Below are 20,608 nucleotides of genomic sequence, written 5' to 3' on the forward strand. Positions count from 1 at the left end.
CCTCACATCAGTTGAGAAATACCTTTTTTATTGTAGGTGTAAAGTAGATCCGAGCCACCAAATAAACGGGGGGCGGGGTTTCCCCTCCATTACTGGCCTTATTCAACTTGTCAATCATCAAAGTAATCAGTTACTTAAAAAAGAGGGAGGAGATCCAGCAAGAAGATGGCTGATAATCTGTTTTCTTTTTCAACAACAGATCATGGCTGTGATATAGAGTTGTGCAGTGAATATTGCAGAAAACAAGATCTGTGGCAAACAATGTTCATGATATTTACATGTTTTGTTCAGCAGGATAATCTCCACATACTGGAACCACTTTATGATTTTTTAATCAAAGTGCCATCGGCAGAAGTAAAAAGCTAACATTAGGCCATAAAGGGACTACATGACGGTCAAATGACTTTGCATCACCACCGCTAAGCTAAAGGCAGCTAATGTTTGGCGGGATGACATTATAGCCTAATTCCAAACCACACCACTCCCGCTCTGTGATGGAGTGAACTCCGTCTGTAGTCTCACTCTCAGCTAAACACACACAGGTATATGATCCTAAGATTTAAAAAAATACGAGGTAACCCATGAAGCTCATTGCATCTGTATGACGATATTAAATGTCTATATTGTTGTGTAGTTAATCATTAAATGTTTGCAGGAACTATTTGCGTAGTGTGTAGAGGTTGTGCGTAGGGGTAGGGGGTAGTGTGTATGGGGGTAGTGTGTAGGGGTAGGGTGTAGGCGTAGTGTGTAGGGGGGTAGTGTGTAGGGTAGTGTGTAGAGGTAGTGTGTAGGGGTAGGGTATAGGGGTAGTGTGTAGGGGGCGTAGTGTGTAGGGGTGGGGTGTAGGGGGCGGTTTTGAATTGGGCCTTAGTCGGCTCACTTAGCAACTTCTTAGTAACCAGTTTCAAACGTTCACTGCATACTTTATGCAAAATTATTCTGTAATCTACTTAAAAATGCAACTGTAATTCTTTATAAAAAGAAACAAATATATAAATGCAATGGTACATTTTCTTATTTCAAGTATAAGTTTATGTACTTACTTAATTTAGGCCCAATTCCAAACCACACCCTACCCACTCCCCCTCCGTGATGGAGTGAACTCCGTCTGTAATGACACTCGCAGCTTAAAGAGGCTCCCTTCTTTCAGGTGGAGGGTGTAAAAACAGCAGCGAGCTTTGGGACAAACTCCCCTCTCTCCGGCAGAAACAGGAAATGCCATAATTTTCGTAACAACGCTTTAAAATCAGCATCTCTTGGATTAAAAATAACAAAAATAAAACCCTAAAAATCTTTTATGGCATATATTTTTTGTAAACATATTTTTGTTTTCAAATCTGATGTTTAGAAGCTGCTTAGTTTTAGCAAAAGTTCATATAAATATACACAACTTTTACCGTTTTCTAGACTAGACATGAGTAAACGATCCTAAGTTTAAACAAATACGAGGTAACCATGAAGTTGTTAACATCTGTATGAAGATATGAAATAGCTCTTGTTGTGCAGTTTATGAATGTTTCCACGGAACTTGTTAAGTATTACTTTGTAATAGCACCCTTACTCCATGTTTAATGGTACGTCCCATTGTGCACCCTTACTCCATGTTTAATGGTATGTCCCATTGTGACGTCATAAGCAAGCGCGGAGCGCTATATGTTTTATTGATTACGCAGCACTGCCATGCTGGTTCATGTCCATGAATAAATGGATGAGAGCAGGGCCGGACTGGGACAATAAGTCAGGCCGGGAATTATACAGCCAGCCAGGCCACTACCAGTTTTCTTTTGTGCCATTTTCCTGGATTTATTTGTCAATATTTACAGCGTTGCTGCCCATAGTGATAGCCCTAAACTTTAAATCTACTACCCCAGAATAAACATATGGACATGGGTTACTATTTTTTTTTAAAAGTGCAAATCTATTTAGGAACCTATCCATGTGAACATATTTTAAGTGGAGGTGGACCTCAAATCCTCTAGGGTGGTCCCTTAAATGTATCAATCTGGTGCACTTTGATGGGGAAATAAAGAGAGACTAAACCCATATGAAACAGAACTGTATACATTTAAATAATCATAAAATCATAAGAACATGGCCATAACTAATAACATACCATATCCAATATGAAAAAACATTGAAACTTGTTTATTTATTTGTTTTTGGTTCATTTATAGTTATGAGTGTGTCTCTGCTCCTGAACCAGCCTCTCCTGTCTCCCTCCTCTCCCCCCTGTTCCTCTTTGAGGCAGCAGCAAAGACTAGTTTTAGCTCTCAACAAGTTTTTAAAGTTTATCTTACCTTTTTTCACCTAGTTAACATTTTTTTATTTATTATTCATGCATATTTGCCTAATTACTCCCCCTTCAAATGGAAATATGTGTTTACATAAATGGTGACCAAACCGTTTGAGACCCACTGAGAACTTAGACTAAGTTAACTATCTAAACACTCAGAGTCCTTTACCTCACCTGAGCTGTAGTTATAAGTCTCTCAGTCTGACAGGAGAGGACTCTCCTCCACCTTGTTGACAGCTCATTATATCCGTTAGCGCAGCTAGCTAGCACCAGATGCTAACAACAACAATACACGTAACCGGTGCGGGCGCTTTCTCTCTCGCTCGCTCGCGCCACACATACACACCCTCCCGAGCTTAAATGACACACAGAGACCAATCGAGGGCATTAGTGTATGATCTGTATGAAAGTGGCCATGTCGGCAGGCCACATCATGTAGACAGCCAGTCACTCTCTGTGAGGCAGAGTCAGACCCACATTTGCGGAGCGTTGCGTTCACAATACATACATAAACAAAAAGATTCCTCAGGCCAGCAGGCCACTTAACAGGCCAGGCCATCGGGAAACCTCCCGGTCCTCCCGATGGCCAGTCCGGGCCTGGATGAGAGAAGAACAATGACTGTGCATACTTTATTAGTTTAACAGGTTATGGGCCCAGGCAAAGTTGGACTCATGTTAGTTTTCCGGAAGAAGTTTAACGCAAATTATTTCACGGGACTTCTACAAACTCTGTGGACCAATAAGTAAAGAAGTGGCGGGAGATATTACACGCGACGTATTACGTGAGAACCCAATGCTAACAAGCTAGTTTAGCAAGCTAATCGCTGTGCTAACAAGATGGCAAGCAGAGCAACGTGAGTTTTCGCGCCAGTTTTTGTTCGATGGAACCGACGATAAGTATGACCTTTGAGAAACAAGATTCTTAGGCTGCCTACATATCCTGAAATTAAAAGAAACTATTCTCCATGAACCCACTGGAAATAGTCCTGAACAGCTAGCACAATACAGGAAAAAGAATGCTGATTGCTATGCTGAGCTAATAAGACTGATAGATGATAAAAGCCTAGGCGATGCCTATCACCGATGCCGCTGATGATGGCAGGAAGGCTCTAAGAATATTGAAAGAACATTATTCTGGATAAAAGTAAACCACAGATAATAAACCTCTACACGTCGTTGCCCAAGCTACACATGACAAACAGCGAAAGTGTTACCGACTAACTTATAGGGGCGGCAGTGGTGTAGTGGGCGTTGGACGCGGGGGTACACCGTACCCCCACTTATTTGGAGCATGATCTTTTTTTCAATAGTCTAATAAATATAAAATCATTGCCAGTGTTATCAGTTGCAAGTGTGCATTTGTCGTAATAATGACAAAAACATAATACATTTCACAGTAAGTAATTATAATAAAAAATAAAAACGATTTCCTTAAAAAATGATGCTTCGTCATCACGCTCTTGACCCCGCGGCGAGCCGATTTTGCAGCAGCTCTTTCCCTCAACGCTAACGAAAAAGCTCTATAATGGCAGGCAAACATTTTTACTTGACTTCTTTTCTAAAAAGAATATAATTCACAAGAAGAAAGAGGCTAGCAGCACCGAAGCTACAAGTCAAGCTGCTACTAATCGTCAGAAGAGCCGCCTAAAGACGTGGATAATGCTAGCACTAACGTTAACGTTAGCTGCGTTAGCAACGTTCCCCTGGCTAGCTCAAGCTCACCTTTCCCAGAGGTATGGACGGTGGAGATGTGGCGGAAGAAACAAGAGGTGTGTGTGTGTGTGTGTGTGTGTGTGTGTGTGTGTGTGTGTGTGTGTGTGTGTGCGCGTGCGTGTGCGTGCGTGCGTGTGTGTGTGTGTGAAGCAGCGCTGTCTGCTTATTTGCAATGTAGGCTTAATCAGAATAATTCCAAGTCCAGATACAATGTTGTTTGCATAAGTAGGCTATATTTTTCGTTTTGTTTATTTAATAAGTAATTTGAGGACAACTTTGGGAATTTTGTTTGTTTGTTGTGAGGCGCCCAGGCGACTTTCTGCCGCTTTCCACAGTGGTGCAGTGCTGATCGTTTCACCACGGAGGAAAGCACTTCACAAATTGCAGTAGGCCTACCCATAAGGAGCTGTACAAATGCCGCAGTTTTTGCGTGGCTGTGTCTTTAGTTGAAAGCCCAGTGGCGATCTGCTCATCTCTCATCGAAATAATATGCTACAAAGGGGCGGACTGGCCATCTGTGTGTTGAACTTTCCTGTCGGCTTACAGACCGTAGTCGAGGAGGGCAGAAGCAACAAACTTCAGGTTCAATAACCCACTTTAGCTTAAATGACTGGAGAGAGGCGAGCTCTTCTTGGGAGGCCGTTGCATTTATTTAGCTGTTCTTCTGTTTCACAAAATACATCACAGACCTCTGTTTTTCTGCTTCCTCGTTTAACTTCCAGAAACATACACACGTTCCCTCACTGTCGCTCTACCATCCACAAGCACACATGCACAAGCCACACCCCTCTCTCTCTCTCTCTTAAAGGGACAGCGATCTCATCTCACTCTGCATGACCATAATATCATAACGTGTGTTCTGGAGATTCACAGAACGGACGATCGTCCTTATTATTATGCCGTTTAAACCAATTATTTAAATGTGTTTGTTAAATTCGGCAACTGTGGCTGTGGCGACTGTGGCTGTGAGGGAGTGTGGTCGTCTTTCAACCAGAAGGTTGTGGGTTCGATCCCAGCCCATGCAGTCAACATGTCGATGTATCCTTGGGCAAGATACTTAACCCTGAGTTGCTCCCGATGGCATGGCCAACGGTGTGTGAATGTGTGTGAATGTTAGGTCCTAGAGTAAGGTACACTGCTCTGTATGAATGGGTGAATGACATGTAGTATGTAAAGCGCTTTGAGGGGTCTTAAAGATTGGATAAAGCGCTATATAAGTACAGTCCATTTACCATTTACCATTTAAATTCGGCATCATAAGTTGCGCTGACAGGACCACATACTGCTTCCCCGCAGCGAGGCTCCCCCACCTTCCTGCTGATAGTTCAAGAGCGTCAAGCTCCTCAACCCCCGCCCCCCCCCGTTGATAATTCTCGATCGTTGGTGATCGAGGCTCTTTCTCTTCAAAAGAGAGTGGGGCTGCGTTGCGTGCATGGCTTCCTTCTGCAGGTAACGGGGAGACGCGCTCTGGCGGGGACTCGTTCAGGATCCGAAAATACAATTTCAATATTTTGCACACTAATTCCACTTATTCCTAGTGTGCCACTGGTTACGGTGCTGCGTGCCAATGCTGGCACGGGTGCCAGGGGTTGCCGACCCCTGCTGTAGCTTATGCAACTTATGCCTATAAATTGTTTATGTAATTTATGTGCCAGTGTGTCCATGGTTTTGAGTCTGTGCGTTTTGAGCACAGCGCCGTCTGCTTTTTGCAGTACAGTAACTAAAGTAGGATTAAGCATACATACCGGTAGTGTCTGTGGACCTGTGTTCCCGTTTTGTGAGTGCACTGCGCGCGTGCGCACTTGTGTGGCATTGTTTGGACCTAATTTAAATAGCGTCCCCCAGTAAAAAAATTCCCACTACACCACTGATGGGCGGAAAACATTATCACGGCTTTGAGGGAAACAGGTAAGACCATGAGCGACGGACTCATAATCGCCATGATAATAGGAGGACTACCAGACACCTTTAAGCCACTGGCTGTTCATGTAACGCAGAATGAAGATAACGTTACATTCATAGACTTTAAAAGGAGACTGCGTGTATACGAAGAGGCAGACACATTTAAGATAAAGGAAACCACAGATAACGTGATGAAAACTAATGTTAGACAAGGCAGAGGCCCCGGCAGGATGTCTGCTAACAATAGAAAAGAAGAAGATGTTAACGTTATATGCTACAAATGTGGAATAAGAGGGCATAAGGCAAGAACATGTTAGAGAAAAGTGTGGTGTGGTTACTGCAAAAATAACACACACGAAGAATCCCTGTGCAAGAAAAAAGGGGGACAAGATGGTGTCAGAAAAGTGAAAGAGAAGGAAAACAGCGAACAAGACCAATTCTTCAAGGCAAAGCACATGAAGAGCAGGAGACCTTCAGACAACGTGGAGATGAGAGGCATCATGGTGGACGCTGGAGCAACATCCCACATCGTGAACGATATTGAAAAGTTTGACAGCTTTGATGACCCATTCCTTTCCGGAACACATTCAGTGCTCTGACGGGACCAAATGCAGCGGAATAGCACAACGCAGACGAACAGCGATCGTGCATCTGCTAGACAACACTGGACGACAGCACAGAGCACAGCTACGGGATGCACTGTACATACCTTCATACCCACATGACATCTTCTCTGTGGCAAGAGCTGCAAATGGAGGAGCGACAATCACCTTCAAGAAAAGAAAAAGCCACATGGTTACCAAGGACAGTAGCAGGTTTGATCTCCATAAGAGTGGACATTTGTATTACTAGATGTGAGAAAGGGGTTTTCATTGAATAATGATAAAAACAGCCCAGATTATCTGGTGTATTACCCAGAAACAGAGAAGGTGCAAAAGCACAGATTGGTGAAATTCACTACCAAAAGTGCAAAAGAAAAGGAAACACTCCAGGGCCATCGGCAATGATATAAATGTAGAAAATGTATCAAGTTATGGTATTCAGATGTGTGTGCCTGAGACTTTACTTGAAGAGACTGAATGTACACAGCCGAGTAAAGCCACAGAGACTGTAACCAAAAGGTATCCACAGAGAAACAAAAGGAAACCAACTCATCTACGGGATTTTGAGACTGAGGATGCAGAGGACAAAGCAAAAACATGCATGGACATTTGCTACAGAGCAGTCTGTGATATCCCTCAAACCTACAATGATGCCATAGTGTCAGCAAAGTCAAGGCAGTGGAAGAGTGCCATGGACGAGGAGATGCGATCTCTGGAGGAGAACGAGAGCTTCCACCTCACCCAGTTGCCACCAGGTAAAAAGGCAGTGGCGAGAAGATGGGTCTCTGCACTCAAAAGGGACATTGATGGATCAGATAAATACAAGGCAAGATTATTAGCAAAAGGCTACAGTCAAAAACAAGGAACAGACTACAAAGAGACATTTTCCCCCACAGCTGATATGACAAGTGTAAGAGTACTCATGCAGAAAGCAGCACAAGAGGGACTCATTGGACACCAGATGGACGTTAAGACAGCCTATTTGCATGCACCCATTGATTGTGAAATCTATATGGAGCAACCAGAAGGCTATGAAGAAAAGTCACTAACTGGAGAAAACCTAGTTTGTAAGTTGCCAAAGTCTCTCTATGGCCTTAAAGAGCAACTTCCAGGTTAAAGACACCTGTGAATAAATGTGTAGAGAAATTGAGCTGTGGTGTGAGGAGAACCAGTGGAGAACTGGACAGTTATCTTGGTGAGTGACCGGCGTTAGCTACAGAATGTTAGCTAACGTCACATCACAACATTGTGAAGTTAGCTATCATATATCAGGCTATAACTAACGTAGTATTGATAATATAGTAACGTTACTGGCAGGACTGTTGATACTGATCCATAACAGAAACTAATGCGCAAGTATCAGCCGTATCTCGCGTTACCTAATGCAACTCCACACTACGGTGCTGTGTACCGGAGGAGAGACGCGAGATACGGCTGATACTTGACGATCTGGCGGAGAAAGGTTGTGGATTCTCCGTTGATATGTCGTTGTAAATGGCTTGATGGAAAGCAGGTGTGTAGTCGGGGAGGGTGCACAGCTGATTGCAGCAGGTGAGTGGAGGTTGAGCCAGGAGTGACAGCCACCACGCACACAGAAACAACACAGACAGGGGGAAACAAACAAACACAAAGGAGACGGCTGGAGCAGTACAGCCACCACAGCGTTACCTAATGGAACTCCACGCTATGTCTTACGGTGCCGTGTACCGGAGGGGAGAGAGAGAGAGCAGCGAAGGGGGGGAGAGAGAAGTAATACGGTTTCCTGATAAAGCTGTGGAGAGTATGTGCTGCAGGGAGGTGGATGCACAACGCACCCAGGAACGAACGCTAGCTCCGGTCCTTTTTACTGTGGACTCGATGTCCTGACAGGCTGGTATTTGTGCAACCTGCACAAACACAATACTGCACCATGATTACAAATGGTGAAATACAATGTAAAACTACCGAAAAATACCAGCTCACTAAAACACAACCGCTCAACTCAACGCAACTATTAACTATACCCGCGGTCAGAGAGCGGAGATGTGTCCCCTGCGTGATTTAATATGACGCGTTTGACGTATGACCTTAAAAAAAAGCCGTTTTTAAGAGCAGAGCTCAAAATTGCTCCTTTCCCTCTGAATTCCTGCCCTTATGTCTCGTAAAACATATCAAATCCTAGACTCACTTTTTTAATTGTAATCTTCAAGCAAGTTTAAGCATAAATGTAGAAAAAAAAAAAACCTGCAAGATGCTCTTTAAGCAATCAGGTAGAAACTGGAATGCTATATTACATACAGTACATGTCTGAGTGAGAACGGTTTCATACAGAATCCAGCTGATCATTGTATGTACACAAGAGAGAAACATGATGAAAAGGTAATCATGATTGTATGGGTTGACGATCTGATCATAGCAGCAAGCAACACAAATGTACTGGAAGGTGTAAAGATTATGCTTTCTGACAGGTTTAAAATGAAGGACCTGGGAAAGTTGAAACATTTCCTGGGAATTTATTTTTATCAAACAGAAGGTGAAGTTAAAATGTCTCAGAAGAAATATATAGGCAAAATCCTAGAGAGGTTTGAAATGCAGGATTGCAAGGCAAAATCCTAGAGAGGTTTGAAATGCAGGATTGCAAGGCCAGGGGGACCCCATGTGCCAACATTTGAACAAACAGATGATTCTGAAAAATTGACAGACCCAACTAAATACAGAGAGGCAGTGGGAAGTTTAATTTACTTGTCCACATGTACTAGACCAGATATAGGTTTTGTGGTCAGTAAACTATCTCAGCACTTGGCTGAACCAACAGAGGAACATTCGAACACAGTAAAACATGTGTTCAGATATCTAAAAGGCACAACTGAACAGGAGTTATGCTTTAAGAGAAATGACAGAGAGGCATTAGGTCTAAAAGTGTACTGTGATGCTGACTGGGCATCAGATGCAACAGACAGGCGTAGCACATCAGGATATTGTGTCAGTCTAAGTAAAGGAAGCTCTCTGATCTCATGGAAAACAAAGAAACAACCAACAGGGGCATTATCCACCTGTGAGGCAGAATACATGTCTTATACATGCTATATGTTTTATTGATTACGCAGCACTGCCATGCTGGTTCATGTCCCTAAATAAATGGATGAGAAAAGAACAATGACTGTGCATACTTTATTAGTTTAACAGAACTGTTAGTAAACAGCTTGTTGCCTGATGGACACAAACAGCGCCGCCGCTGAGTCCGGTCAGGAAGGGCAGCAGGTGAAGTCAGGACCGATTATGATTCCTTCTCAGGTCGATTATTTTCATTTCCTCGCTCCTCGGTCCTTGGTATAGCCGGAAGTTGATTTGTCTGCGCCATCTTGAGTACCGTCCCATGGCGCTTATTTCTGCCGGAGGACCGACGATCGAGGGGCGATAATGGAGGAGCGATAACCGAGGAATCACCAGACCATCCTCCGATGAAATCCACAGATACTCGCTCCGCCCCCTACTGTGTATTGCTCACTGATTGGACGATGCAGGGCATGCACTGATCTGATGCTTCTTGACATGAGAGCAGTTTCCCAGCGGAGTGAAGAAAATACATGAAACTCACGAGAGTCACTCCTCAGTCTATAGCTACTGTGTTTTGTTTCAATTAATGTATAATTTAGTTACAAATATGTGATATGTCTGAACAACAAAGTGGTCAACAATTATTTTATTCATTTATTGGAAAAAAATTCATGATCGCTTTTTTCGTTTAGGCTATACATTTTAAGAATGGCGTTTCTCTCTTTTGAGAATGAGTTCTTATTTTATAAATGTTTGTGTCAGTAAATGTGTACTAACAGAGACGGGGTGTTTGTGAATATAACGGGGACAGAGCTGGCTGCTGTCAGACGAACAGCTGTGCGGCGTCGCTTCACGTCGCTTAACGTCGCTTCACGTGACGCTCCGGAAGAAAGGATGTCCCATTGCTCTTAAAACTCATTTCCCTGCTTCTCGTGGGGCCTTTCTCACTTCTCTTATTTTTCATTTCCTCGCTCCTCGGTCTCGGTCTCACCGGAAGTTGATTTGTCTGCGCGATCTTGAGTAGCGTCCCAATAGAGAACCGCAGTGACGCGTCGTAAAACCCGGAAGTAAACTTCTTCCGGTTCCTTCTTGAAAAGCCTATGCAAATTCTCCATAGGATTTTGGAAAATAGCTCGAAATAAGGTCTGTGGTTGACACACATTTAAGAGGGATCACGTTTTGTTCAGCTGGATAATCTCCACATGTCAACCCTACTTTTATAATTTCTGAATCATAAATCTAGTCGCCAAAAGCGAAATGCTAACGTTATGCTATAAACGAACTACAAGCCAGTACAGCAGCACTGAAACTGCACTTTGAACACTTTAAATTAAATATATTAACATTTTAAACTGTATACCCCGGTTATCTAGGCCCTTTTTGTTTTGTTTTATGTATACATGTCACACTGTGGGAAACGATATTTCGATATTTCTGGATGTATAACACATGTAGAATTTTTGACAATAAAGCTGAATTTGACTTTCGCGTGCTTGCATATTTTAACAAAGCTTTTCATTTTAGCCACACTGAATTTATCTAGAAGTCATGGCTGTGTCAATTACCAGTCTGATATCGTTTTACAAAGATGACAAGAAGAGTGTAGACAGAGGAGAGAACCACTACAAGTCAGTACATGTAACATTGCAGCCTAGATGAAGGTATGCTTACCGGTGTTGTCAGGGCTAGCATGAGGGAAAAGGTTTATAGTGTCGGTGAGTAGTGATAGCAAGAGTACCGTTAACCTAGAGTTAATTTATTCACATTAATTCCCATCAACAAGTCAATTGTATGTGTCACATGAAATCTTTATTAGGCAAGGCAAGGCAAGTTTATTTATATAGCACTTTTCAACACAAGGCAATTCAAAGTGCTTTACAAAAAATGAAAGACATTAAGAAAATGGCATTTAAAATCAGTCATTAAAAAGAAAAGCTTATAAAATAAACATTAAAAGAAAAAATACATGGATAAAAGTTACAGTGCAGTCTAAGATATGAATAGTTCAATTAAAAGCAGCGACAAAAAGAAAAGTCTTCAGCCTGGATTTAAAAGTAGTAAGAGTTGCAGCGGACCTGCAGGTTTCTGGGAGTTTGTTCCAGATATTTGGAGCATAATAACTGAACGCTGCTTTACCATGTTTAGTTCTGAATCTGGGGACAGAAAGCTGACCAGTCCCTGAAGACCTGAGAGATCTGGATGGTTCATCATTTAGCAGGAGGTCAGAAATGCATTTTGGTCCTAAACCATTCAGTGCTTTATAAACAGCAGCAGTATTTTGAAATCTATTCTTTGACACACAGGAAGCCAGTGTAAAGACTTCAGAACTGGAGCGATGTGATCGAGCAGCGGTGTTCTGACTCAGCTGCAGCTTTCTAATAGATTTTTTAGTGAGACCTGTGAAGACACCATTGCAGTAGTCCAGTCTACTGAAGATAAAAGCATGGACACGTTTTTCCAAATCCTGCTGTGACATTAGTCTTTTAATCCTAGATATGTTCTTTAGGTGATAGTAAGCTGATTTAGTAACTGTTTTAATGTGACTGTTGAAACCAATAACTAATTTAACCCGCTGACAAGAGAGCCCACCTCCGAAGATCGTGACTGGCTGAGGGACAGACTCGGGGGCAGGTTTTCAGGAATTTCTTGGCTTCTCTCCCCCGAGCCAGAAGAGGAACACTACAGCTTGGAAACACTTACTGTTGCTGAAATTATCCAATATGTTGGGCATCAGGGACCTGAGGAAATTGTGGCAAGCATGGCATTGTCTGAAGAGCAACAGAGGGCAATTCAGGTGGCTACCACTGGTCAGCGAACCAACCCAAACTGGCATTTGTTCAGGAAAGGAAGGTTGACTGCCAGCAACTTTGGAGCTGTCCTGAGGTCAAAGCGTGTGACTGCTTCCCTTATTGCCAGGGTGCTAGGGCAACAACAGGCCCTTGATGGTGTTTTGTCTGTACAGTGGGGGACTATGAATGAATGTGAGGGCATCAGGGCATTCACCACTGCAACCCAGATGCAGGTCCACGAGTCAGATTTGTGGCTCTCCCTATCAGGAATGTTGGGGGCATCTCCAGGTGGTCTGGTAGGGTCTTCTGCTGTGCTGGAGGTAAAGTGTCCCTACGGAGCCAGGGAAATGAAAATTAGTGAAGCATTGCAAATCAAGGGCTTCTGTGTCAGGAAGGAAGGAGAAACATTCAGCCTGCGTGAGGAACATCCTTACTGGCACCAAGTGCAAGGTCAGCTTCACCTCACTGCAAGGAAGAAGAAATAAAAAAATTGTGAATTGTTTTTAATTTACATTTACTCGCCTTTGCAATGTTGTGGTTGTTAGAGTGTTAGGTTTCCTGTCAGCTCGTCTGTTGAGAAGATATACAATTTGGTTTCATGGAAGTCACACCGTCACATATACTGTAAGAGCATTAAGACATACAGTACATAGGCTAAAACAAAACATCTAAAGATATAACCTTGCACTTTGATAAGTCTCGTGAACATTTTCACTATTTTGACATTTTTATAGATGAAAATTGAACTAAAGAAATAAATGGTAGATTAATCCATATTGAAAATAGGTGTCAGCTGCTACACTAATTATAATAGTTATATTTCTTAATTAATTAAGATAAGATATTACTGTATTGATCCCAATTTGGGAAATGTTTGTGTTGCAGCAGCATAACAAGAAAGACAAAATATAAGTTATTATATATACAAAAGTATGTGAGGGATGGAATATTAAATTGAATATAAATGTAAAATGTACATGTGATTTTACGTCCAAGAGAAGCTATGGAGCAGAGAGTTCTCTGCCAGCCAGAGGTGATTTGTTATTAGTTCAATATGTCAAACTGATTTCCCTGACTACAATCTTTAGTTACATGGTGAAACGTTATGCTGCTTGTACTAATTAGACTTATCATATAAGCTACACAGGTTTTAATAGGATGTATTCATTATCTTTACTTATGTTGCGGTCTTTTCAGCAGCGCCATCTCTAAAACGGCGATACAGTCACTACCCATCATTTACATTTCACCGTGACATGGACAAAAATGTAACGTCAGCTTACCTCATGACACGAATCCAGACTCTCCTTTGGAAAACATTGGCCGGGAAACGATAGAACGAGCACGTTTCATGCAAAGACCTGTGGCTGTAACCTGGAGCAAAGCAACAAACCATTGCGCAGCTAACTAGTAGCGCTAGCTTTAGCTAACGTTAGCTAACTAAACGAACTGCCGAGTAAAATTGGAAAACACTGGTAATTAATTATTCTATAATTTGTAAAACTACTGTGTTAAAAACGACAATTTCAAAAATACAGATTCTAATGGTCAGATATAGATATACAGATACTAAAGATAGGCAGGTACTTGCTTTCAAGCAGAACACAGGGGAAAACAAACTTAGCGGGAGTGTTTACGTGTTCTGCGTAATGACGTACAACGACCTCGACAATTTCTGTAGTCCTATTAAGCCACTCGTTAACAACCATCGTTTTTCAGACACGTAAACTCTTCAAAAATCCCCAGTGGGGTCACTGCTGACGTATTTAATGTCGTAGAACAAAACATGACTTATCTCTTAAATTTGTGTCAACCACAGACCTTATTTCGAACTTCCTGGTTTTACGACGCGTCACTGCGGTTCTCTATGGCCTTATTTTTGTTGGAGGACCGAGGAGGGAGGAGCGAGGAGCGAGGAGCAATAATGGAGGAGCTATAATCGAGGAACCACCAGACCATCCTCCGATGAAATCCTCAGACACTCGCCCCGCCCCCTTACTCTGTATCGCTCACTGATTGGACGATGAAGTGCATGCATTGATGTGATGCTTCTTGACATGAGAGCAGTTTCCCAGCGGAGTGAAGAAAATACATGAACCTCACGGGAGTCACTCCTCAGTTTATACCGTCTTTTGTTTCAATTAATGTATCATTTAGTTACAAATATGTGATATATCTGAACAACAAAGTGGTCAAAAATCATTTTATTCATTTTTTGGAAACATTTTCATGATCGCTTTTTTCGTTTTACATTTTCATTTATTATCATTTCCATTCAGTCAGTCATTAAGTGCTATTTAAAATGTTAATTTGCTACATATCCACACAAACAAACACAGTGTGCAATCCAATGAATGTTAATCTAACTGGGTTTTGATATATAATATATTGTAGTGCCGGTAAGAAGGAGTCGGAGGGGGAGTATTTAAGAAGGATTTCCACTCTTTATTTTCCATTAAGCAATAGTGATATCAGACATGTACTCAGTGATGAGAGTCAAGTTAGAGTGCCTTGCTAGCTCTAGCTTGGCAACCTAAATCCCCCGTGTTACACTAAACAAGGTCCGTGTAGGAACTGACCCAAAAGTGAATTATGGTTAACTAGAGTCACGACAATATCTCTTTTTCTTCTCTGAATTATTTTATTTATTTTGTGCACTCTAATCAATATTAATCAAACTATTGTTCGTTTATACGTTTTAAGAATGGCGTTTATCTTTTTTGAGAATTAGTTCTTATTTTATTTTTATTTATTTGGGTCTACAACAGATGATACAAATGTTTGTGTCAGTAAATGTGTACTAACAGAGGTGGGGGTGTGTGTGGAAATAACAGGGACAGAGCTGGCTGCTGTCAAGACGATCAGCTGTGCAGCGTCATCACAAACGGACGTCGCTTCACGCAACGCTCTGGAGGAAAGGACGTCCCATTGCTCTTAAAACTCATTTCCCTGCTTCTCGTGGTTTCCTTGCGTCCCTCCATGCTTCGCTGGTGGGAGGGACTAAACTCAGGGAAACGACGCAAGTGAGGGACGCAAGTATTCAATTTAATCGACCTGAGAAGGACCCGCAGACTCGCTGTTTGAGGGCTTGATAACCCCTCCACACTCCTTGGTTTGGAACAGCACTTAATGTGGCGGACCCTCCGCGTGAACGGAGGGGTAGTGTGTAGGGGGCGGTTTGGAAATGAGCCTTCAAGTATTTCCATCTTCTACTTTATTCGGCTACAGAGAGAACATTAGAGGCAAGACTTGTTCTTTTCTACATTTGTTTGTTTGTTACTTTACAGATTCAGATTATTAGTGTTCATTTATATCGACAAGTACCCTATGTTTTATATATTATTACAAATGATTGAATAACATGGGACATTGACACGCTATCCAGCTGTATACAGTGGCGGCTGGTGGAAAATATTTTTGGTGGGGCTATGGAAATGGTGACAAAATCATACTAGGGCGGTCCGGGGGATCGTCCCCCGGAATAATCTTTTGAGAAATGACCCCTTAAATTATGACTTCTGGTGATGTTAGAGGGGAGGGGGGGGGGACGAATTGAGGCATACAAATATGAGATAATCCATAATCTTCAGTGTGGTTAGCTATGAATCTTCCTGTGCAACAGTCCAGTAGGCCCACACAAACTGCAGAACACTCGTGCTTTGGGAAGACTCAAATGATTTAATTCCAATTTAAAATCAGGAGACTAAATACGAACATTGTGTGTGTGTGTGTGTGTGTGTGTGTGTGTGTGTATGTGTGTGTGTGTGTGTGTGTGTGTCATACTTGCCAACCCTCGCGATTTTCGCGGGACACTACCGCATTTCTCCCGATTTCTGACAAAATCAGATTTACTCAGGACTGTTTCCACTCGGAATTTAATACAGCTACACCATTGTTTGGTTTCCATGGTAGCGCGTCTCTTTAGCAGCGTGCAAAACTCAAAGTCTGAGAGGGTGAGGAAGATGAAAATTGAACAAGAATCGACAACTCGACCCTCTGATCCAGAGCCGGCCCTACCCATTAAGTGACATAAGCGGCCGCTTAGGGCCCCGCAGCCACTAAGGGGCCCCCTAGCAACAAAAAAAATGTATAATCTTTCGTCGCCGTGATAAGTATGTTTAATTAATTGTGTTAATATGCCTAGATTGCCTACTCTCAAAGGCATGTATTATATTATTGAGTCAATAATATAATACATTAACCACACTTTAACTGAACCTCATCATGACACAAGAGAGGACGACAGGATTGTAATTTCCCGTGTTCAGTGAATGCAACAGAGGCAAGACACCAGACCAACCAGAGAGTTGAATTGAAATAAACATCTGTCTTATTGGCTGACAGGTACCTATCCTGTGAGCTGTGATAATGTTTAAAATAAACTGTCAGTCAGACTCAGTTTTTGAAGATGGACATAAGAAAATGTTTTCTTAAAAAATACGACAATTCTCAAGTGGTGGCTCACACAATAACCCCAGAGTCACCACTTGAGCCAGGTAAACAAGGTATGTAAATGTCAGTGAACTTCCAAGTTATGCAAACATGTAAGCAAAGCATAAATTACAGCTACGTTGACGTTACTTTGAATCACGGGGGTAAGCTAAACCGTTAGCAAGTAGCTATAGCTAGCCAGATATATTAAATAAACACTTTGTCATACAATCTAAATGTAATGTGTTTTAGCGTTACATTGTAATTTCAAAGAAAGCTCTCTGGGAAATGTTGACTTACTGTTCGACATGAAGCTATAAGCTACCTTACAGTACACAGTTGATCCGGAGTCCTGTCAGTTAAAGTGTTTCATAGTTAGCTTAGCTAAGTATCAACCTAGCACTGACATATATGGATGTTATGTGACAGTATTTCTGAGAAAAAGTCAGCGGAAATGGTGGCATAGTTGCCATTGCTTTACGTGTCGACAGCATGTTTGAACGTATTTGCAGCAGTACATGTGGCTGTTTGGCCACTGACGTTGCCATAACAACACCTGAATTTAAATGTGCATCCTCTTTCTGTGACAGATTTTTGCAAGAAATTATAATTCTTCTGAATGATATTCCTATTGACATCTAGTTTCTATGTGAACATTATGAGATGGACAGCCAGAGAGAATAAATGAAAAACAGTTATGAAATACTATATGACAAAACAAGAATACAGTTTAAGTGATTTGTAAAATATCCATACAGAAAAATCTCTTTACAGTTCTGTTTCATATGGGTGTTGAGAGATGTATCAATAGATCTCTTAATTTTGCTCTCAAAGTGCACCAGATTGATTCTTTTAACTTCAATATTTAAAAAAAAAATCTTCCCGGGGGAGCGTGCCCCCGGGCCCCCCTAGAGGAGGTGAGGACCCCCGTAGAGTAGGTTAGGTCCACGGTGTTTACATGCTTATTTATACAATATGTGTGCTTATGCTAACATCATAAGACAAAAGTTGGTTCCGTGTTGTGTGTAGTGAGAACGCGCTAGAGTGAGGGGGGCCCCCAAGCCAAAGCTCGCTTAGGGCCCCCAAAAGTCTAGGGCCGGCCCTGCTCTGATCACTCCTTTCCTGTAAAATACAGGTCCAGCCAACACATATGCTCCATGGTGCTACAGGCATTGCCCTTACAACTACAATAAGCATGCAAATGTTAATCTACAGCTCCGGCGGTCCACTAGCACCAGAGTCTACACCTGCAGACAACTACTGTAGCGTCACCTTGGATACGAGTCCAAACAATTCACAGACACACAGGCCAGGGCTCTGACAGGGCGCCCTTTGAGCTTCAGATCTCACGACGCTGATTGGCTGAAATTATGTTTCGGCGGCATAGTTTACAGATAGCAACAGTCAGCTTGTTGGCTGCAGCTGCTCTGGCTGAGGGCTCCTTTCTACCGCCCGGACGAGAGAGGGTAATGATACACGCTGCGGCCAGCCAGGAAACATGTGAATTATCAGTAACTTTAGACATCGTAAAACAATTTTAAACGAGATTTTATTGTAGATTATACACTTTACTGATACAAACTATATATTATTTACCTTGTTCTTTAAAAAATAAATTAAAAAAAATAAAAATTGAAACACATTTTTGTATTTATTTTGAATTTTTAATGACTATGAAACATGTGGGAAGAGGGGGGGCGGCGCCCCTAGCGACCCTATGGGCCGGCCACCACTGGCTTTATATAAGTTATTTAGATACCAGCTGCATCAATGAACTGATGAACACATCGATGCATCAGTCACTAAAGTCCAGTAACAGCCTATTACTCTGCATAATGAGTACTTTCTAAACAGGTTTTAGGTTTTGATGCAGGACTTTTACTTGGAGTGAAATATTTCTACACTCTGGTATTACTACTTCATCTCGAGTAAGTACTTCTTGCACTCTTGTGCGAATGCAAGTAAAATGGTTCAACATGTAGAACTGCTTGCTTTCAGAGTGTGTGTTTCTGAGTGTGTGTAGCATTTAACACAAGATTTAGTCCTCATCGACCTGCCTTATAAACTCACACAAACACATTTGTGCACACGTGTATGTGTGTGTTGGAGGAAGTAGGTCAGTAGTGAAAGGGTTCTCGGCTATCCTTACTCGGCCTCTGTTCGGCCCGTCACACCACTCGTGTCGACTCTAATTTCCTCCTCTCTCTGTCATCCCCCTCCTCTTCCTCTTCCCTCCCTCCCTCCCTCCCTCTCTATCTCTGCTGGGCTTATGAAGGAGCAGGTCCCACCCCTGGTTCAGACGGGTCTTGTGGAGGTTAACTCTTCATCTGCCACCTTTCTTCTTCTTCTTTACTGTATCTCCCCCTTAAAACTACTTGTACTTCCTCCTCGTGCAAGCCCCCCTGTCTGTGTTTTCTCTGCCAGACCATGTGTGGCGTGTCCTTGGTGTTTTTGAGGGAGACCCGACGCCACAAAATGGGGCAGAACTCGGTGTGGGGAAGGACGTGAATCAACCTTGCCCTCCCTGTGAGTTTTGTTCACAAACAGGAGAAAAAACCGTGGCAGTGAATCCGGCCGGTCAACTCAGGATAATGTCCAGATCTGTGAACAAATGTTGTATTTCCTAACCCCCCCAAGCAGCTTTACATGATTTACAGTAGAGGGAGGAGAGGCGGTGTCTGAGCTCACACTGCCATCTGCTGGAAGAAGAACCTCCATTTTCACCACACAGACACCAAAACGCCCCAACATGGCTCCCAAACATTTTTTTCAGGCACAGACAAATTCACCCTAAAATCTGTTGATTTCATATTGTAAAAACAACAACAAAATAGTCCCTGAAATGTAAAGCGGAGTGAGAAAGCGGCAGGTGGAGCGGTGGAGGTGAGAGTGCAGAGGCAGCGGTTTGATGTGCAGAAGAACAGTATGTTCCTGGTGGACTGGTTTCTATGGTGCCGCTGGTTTCTATGGCATTTCACCTGGCTCACTGGGCGACGGTGAATACCTCTGTAGAGGATTAAAACACAGACTCGCTGTGGGAAGCTCCAGAGGAATGAAGCTGCTGGAACAAACAGCAGGAGTGGAATCACACATGGTTACATTTAGAATATTATTCAGGTTTCTGTGGAAAGATATGAAGAGGAAGGTGGATATTTCTCTTTCAAAAAATCCTGTGAACAAGACATGCAGGTGTTTTACAACAGGAAAAATATGCTTTACGTGAAATACTCAGCAGGTGCAATGCAGAATTTGTTTCTTTAAATGAGCATTTACTAACAATGATTATAGTTTAAAATGAAATGATTTGTACATTATAGACATAAAATGAATCAGCAACAACAAATGTGATGGTTGTTATCATTGTTTAAAATGTGTCTCGTTTTAATTTCTTTCAGTTTTATGGTCTTTAGGCCCGACAAAGCAATAAGACGCCATTTAAGATATTATTTCTTTGATTTAATGTTTTGTGCATAAAATGTCAGAAAATAGTGAAAAATAGACATAAAACCCCCAAAATCGTTAGATAACGTTGCAAAAAAGCATCTAAACATTGAAATGAGCAAGTAGAAAAAATGGTATGGTCGGGGGGGCGGGGTCGGTGTGTAGCGTGCTGCAGCAGAAGTCTGCTCTGCACGCAGGCTTCCTCCAAGTTTACAGTAAAACAAACTGGTGGTGTGACCAATGGCCATTTACAATTATTAATACTATTACTATTATTAGCATTAGTCTATATTTTGGTTGAAACTAAGCAAGAAAAAAAAAAGAAAACATAAATAATAATAAAATGCACTTAATCAGAGATTATAGTGAGTCTCAATAAAAAACCAGCATCTGAATCAAAC

General features: G+C 42.1%; 1 long non-coding RNA gene across 1 annotated transcript; it reads right to left on the reverse strand.

The window, feature by feature from the left end:
* Positions 1–11,333: 11,333 nt before the first annotated feature.
* LOC307022423 lies at positions 11,334–14,328 on the reverse strand. The gene is made up of 2 exons (XR_013803385.1): positions 13,619–14,328; positions 11,334–12,905 (listed from the first exon to the last, which is right to left on the reverse strand). It is a non-coding gene; the product is annotated as an uncharacterized lncRNA (long non-coding RNA).
* Positions 14,329–20,608: the final 6,280 nt, after the last annotated feature.

The sequence above is a fragment of the Notothenia rossii genome (genome assembly GCF_949606895.1).
Source record: "Notothenia rossii genome assembly, chromosome: 10".
Classification (NCBI taxonomy): Eukaryota; Metazoa; Chordata; class Actinopteri; order Perciformes; family Nototheniidae; genus Notothenia; species Notothenia rossii.